This window comes from Elephantulus edwardii, unplaced genomic scaffold (assembly GCF_000299155.1).
Source record: "Elephantulus edwardii isolate Elephantulus edwardi_28Jun2011 unplaced genomic scaffold, EleEdw1.0 scaffold00225, whole genome shotgun sequence".
NCBI lineage: Eukaryota > Metazoa > Chordata > Mammalia > Macroscelidea > Macroscelididae > Elephantulus > Elephantulus edwardii.
In genome coordinates, this window is record NW_006399975.1 from 2,680,677 (window position 1) to 2,686,038 (window position 5,362).

Here is a 5,362-nt window from a genome sequence, read left to right on the forward strand (position 1 = left end):
GACTCAACTGGGTAAATACAAGTTGGCATAACTACAAAGAAAAAATTATAAAATTAATATTGTTGTTGTTAGGTTCCTGAGAGTTGAGTACAACTCATAGAGACCCTATAACAATAGATTTTAGCCCCATCATATCCTGTGCCATTGTCATTATCACTGACACACTTGAATCCATTGCTCTAGTCATTGTGTCACTCAATCTCATTTTACTGATCCTTTACCTTTCCAAGTCTGAGGTCCCTTTCTAAGGACTAGCCTCTGATAGCACATTTCCAAAATATGTGAGACAAAGTTTCACCATCCTTGCCTGCAAAGAGCTGGACGTCTGGCTACACCTTTTCCATGACATGACATACTTGTTTGTTCTTTTGTCAGTACATGGGATATTCAGTACTCTTTTCCAACACTCAAAGACATCACTTCTTCTCCTGTAATTTTTTCTTGGTCCAGCTTTTAGATGCATAGCAAGTAACTGAAATTATAATGGTCCAAATTAGGTACACCTTAGTCCTCAAACTGACATCATTACTTCTCTGTGATTTGGAATGGTCCCTGACAGCAACCTTTCCCAGTGCAATACTTTCTCTCTAGTCTTCTGATTACTGGCACCAAGAATGTTATTGTGTCTCTAAGAAGAAAATACTGATAATTTCAATCTTTTCTCCATCTATCATGATATTGTTTGAGTCCAATGGTAAGGATTTTTGTCTTCTTGATAATGAAATGCAATCCATATTGAAGGCTGTAGTCTTTGATCTTCTGCAGCAAGTGTTTCAGTTCCTCCTAACTTTCAATAAGCAAGGCTGTGTCATCTGCATAACTGATAGTTGATGCATTTTTTCCATTCTTTACACTACATTATTCTTCATAAAGCCCAGCTTCTCTAATGTTTTACACAGTATAGATTGAATAGGTATGGAAGACATATAACTCGGATACATTTCCTTAATTTTGAACCTTGATTTTAAACCATTCAGTGTTACCTTGCTCCATTCAACCAACAGCAGCTCTTTGGTCTAGGTACAGATTTTATATGAGCATAATTAAATGTTTGGGATTCACATTCTTCTCAATGTTTTGGATAATCTTCAGCGATATTTTGCTTGCATTTGACAATAATGAAATTGTTCAGTATTTTGTACACTCTGTTGGATTTCTTCCAGTTAGTTTACCGAGCAACTGTCCTCAATTTCCTGGCATAGACTGGTGAGCACATCCAGGACTGCAACTGTTAGTTGAAACATGTCAATTAGTATTCCATTGCTCCCAGGGGCCTTATATTTTGCCAATGCTTTCAGTACATATTATAGGGGGATATTGCCCTTATCTCAATCAGTGATCAGTATTATAAGCAGACAAAAATAAATGTAGAATACTAAGTGACATAATTTGTCACATAATTTATAATATCATGGATATCCAAACAACTATAAAAATACACATACACCCACACATAATTTAAGCATTCACATAACATGTATAAATCTCCAATTATGGTAGAATGCAAACACATCTCAAATATCAATCTCAATATTAAAAAGTTAATAGGTAATATTAATGGACAAAATGGAGAAAATATTTAAAATCATGTCCTCCTCTCAAAAACCAAAAATACAATCTTTGACATGTTACCTCTTTAAATATTTGGACACACACATGCATGAGTACACACATATAAATACATTGTTACCCAAAGGAAAATGTCTCTTGGGTTATCCAGAAAACATAATGAATATTGTTTTTGTTGTTGCTGTATGTACAAGTGAGTTAACTATGACTCAACAACCCTATGAACAGCTCTGAACCTTCCTCTATTCTGAGCCAAACTTAACAACTCTGAAATGTTTGACACCATTGCTACAGAAGACAATGAAAACACTGTATATTAAAACTTGTCAGATGAAAGTTCTGTACTTTAAAGAATAGTCTTAAATCCATTTATTAAAAGGGAAAATGAAAAATAATGGGTTAATCAGCCAAGTTAAAAAAATCCTATAAAATAGCAGAGTAAATCTAAACAAACTGGATAAAAATACAAATATTAAAATAGTATATAATACGAACATAATCTACAAAACCAAGTCTAATTCTTTGAAAAATTATATCTATGGCATATTTTTTAAAAAAGAAATTACAGTTATATGCAAATACACATATACATATGCATGTATTATATATTATACATCTATCTGCATTATGCAGACAACACAACATTACTTGCTGAAAATGAGTAGGATTTGAAGATCAAAGATGATAGCCTTCAATATGAATTATTTCTCAGCCTCAAGAAAACAAAAAATGCCAATAGGCCAGAAGGTAACGTCATGATTGTTGTTGTTATGTGCTGTCGATTAGCTTGTGGCTCATAATGACCCTAGGTACAAGGGCCCTATATCTTGTTCTGTCTTGTGCCACCCTCACTGTCTCTGACACACCTATTCCCATTACCCCAATCACTGAATCCATCTCATTGTGGGCCTTCTTCTCTTGCACTGTCCCTCCACCCTCCCAAACATGATGTCCCTCTCCAAGGACTGGTCCCTCCTTGCAATATGCCCAAAGTACAGCAGACAAAGCTTGAGAATCCTTGATTCCAAGGAGCAGACTGTTTTCACCCTCTCCAGGACAAACCTGTCTGTTCTCCTATCAGTCTGTGGTATATTCAACACTCTTCTCCAGCACCACAGCTCAAAAGCATACATTTTCTATCATCCCTAATCATTGTCCAGCTCTCTGACCCATAACACGCAATTGCAAAGACTAATGTCTCGCTATGGCACATCTTAGGCTCCAGCTTGACATCATTGCTCTTCAGTACTCTGGTGAGGTCCCTGACAGCTGATTTTTCCAATGCAATTAGTCTCTTGATTTCCTGGCTGCTGGTACAAAGAGTACTGGTTGTGGAGTCAAGCAAACTAAAACTGTTAACAATCTCAGTCTCTTCACCATCCATTATGATGGTGCCAGTTGGCCTAGTGGTAAGAATCTTTGTTTCCTTAATGTCGAGCTTCAATCTATATCCTTTACCCTCTGAAACAAGGGCTTCATGTCCTCCTCAGTTTCAGCAAGCAAGGTTGTGTCATCTGCATAATGCAGGTTGTTGATGTCTCTTCTACCAATCCTGATGCCACATTCCTCCTCATACAGCCCAGCCTCCTGGATGATGTGCTCTGCATACAGATTGAAAAGGTATACAGACAGAATACAGCTCTGGCAAACACCCTTCCCAATTTTTCAGTGTCTCCTTGCTCTGTTCTGATGACTGTCTCCTGGTTTAAGAATAGGTTTTGCATAAGCACAATGAAAAGTTCTGGGATCTCCATTCTTCTCCAAGTCAGTTGCAGTTTCTTGTGATCCACACAGTCAAAAGACTTTGCGTAGTCAATGAAACACAGATAGACATTCCTCTGATACTCTCCTCTATCTGCCAAGATCCATCTAACATTAGCTATTATATCACTAGTACCATGGCCTCACTTGTTATGCATCAGAGAGTTGGACAATGACTAGGGAGGATAGAAGGAGAATTGACGCCTTTGAGCTGTGGTGCTGGAGAAGAGTATTGACTGTACCATGGACTGCCAAGAAAACAGATTCATCCTAGAGAGGGTTAAACCAGGCTGCTCCTTGGAGGCAAGGATTCTGGGGCTTCGTCTGACATACTTTGGACATGTTGTAAGGAGAGACAGGTCCTTGGAGAGGGACATCATGCTTGGTAGGGTAGAGGGATAGCGCAGGAGAGGAAGGCCCTTTATGAGGTGGATTGATTCAGTGACTGGGGTACTCGGGATGGGTGTGTCAGAGGCAATGTGACTGGCACAGGATAGAGCAGAGTTTAGGGCTGTTGTACATAAGGTCGCTATGAGTCGCAAATGACTTGACAGCACATAACAACAACAACAACAACCATGGCCTCTTCTAAACCCAGACTGAACATCTTGCAGTTCTCTGTTGACGTGTTGCTCCAGTTGTTTTTGGATAGTTTTCAGCAGAATCGTGCTTGCAAGTGATATTAATGATATTGTTCAATAATTTCCACACACTGTAAATAACCTTTCTTTGGGTTGGGAACAAATATCGATCTCTTTGAGTAAGTTGGCAGGGTGGCTGTCCTCCAGATTTCTTGGCACAACTTAGTAAGCACATCGAGGGCAGCGTCTGTTTGTTGAAATATGTCAATTGATATGCCATCATCTCTTGTAGTCTTGTTCCTTGCCAATTCTTTCAGAGCAACTTGAACTTCTTCCTTCATCAGCACAGGCTCTTTGAAATTGTCAACAGTTTCATCTTACTTGGATCCTCAGTCAACACCGTTGGTACCAGCTGTCAGGAGATCAAGAGACTTCATTCCATTGAACAAGGCTGCTGCCTGGGACCTCTCCAAATTCCTGAAAAACAATGATGTCTTTTTGAAGACTAAGTGTCCAATTCAGGTCATGATATGTTATGTGTGTGAAAGCTGAGCAGTGAATAAAGGTGACATGAGAGCAATTAATGCCTTTAAGCCATAGTATTAGAGAAGAACATTGAATACCCCGTGGACTACCAAAAGAACAAATAGATATGTCTTGGAGACATATCAGAGTGCTCCTTGGAAGCAATGATGGCAAAACTTCATCTCAATTCTTTAAGCATATTACTAGGAGAAGCTATTCCTTGGGAAGACCATAATGCTTGGAACAGTAGAGGTTAGATGAAAGAAGAAAATCCACAACTAGATGAGTTGATACAATGACTTCAGCAATAGGCTCAAGTATATCAGAAATGATAAGGATGGCACAGGATAGGACTGGGTTCAGATATATTGTTCATAGGGTTGCCATGAATCATACTTGACTTGATAGCACCTAACAACAACAACAACAACATATTTTATATGCACAGAGTGAAGAGAACATGGGTATAAATAATGATAATTTTTTTTTGACCATGTAAATTTATTGAATAAACCAATCCTGAACAAGATAATTTTTAAATAAGGATATTATTAATAACTTTATGTCAAATGGTTAGAAAATGTAATAGAAATACTTTTTATTACAATGCAGATTTTGTAGAAAGGAATGATTATTAAACACAATGTACAAATATGGTTTTAATCATTTAAAAGAGTTTTAAACATAAAACTAAGGGTGGAGGGAGAGTACAAGAGAGGAAGATCCTGAATGAGATGTGTCAGAGACAATGAAGTGGGCTCAATATAGATCAGGGTTTAGAGCTATAGGGTTATTATGAGTTGAAGTCAACTCAAAAGCACATAACAACAAGAAAGTAATTCCTAACTTACTCAAATTATTGTAGAAAAATTAAAAAAGAGATCATGTTCTCAATAATTTAAGGCTACTAAAATTTTGATATAAAT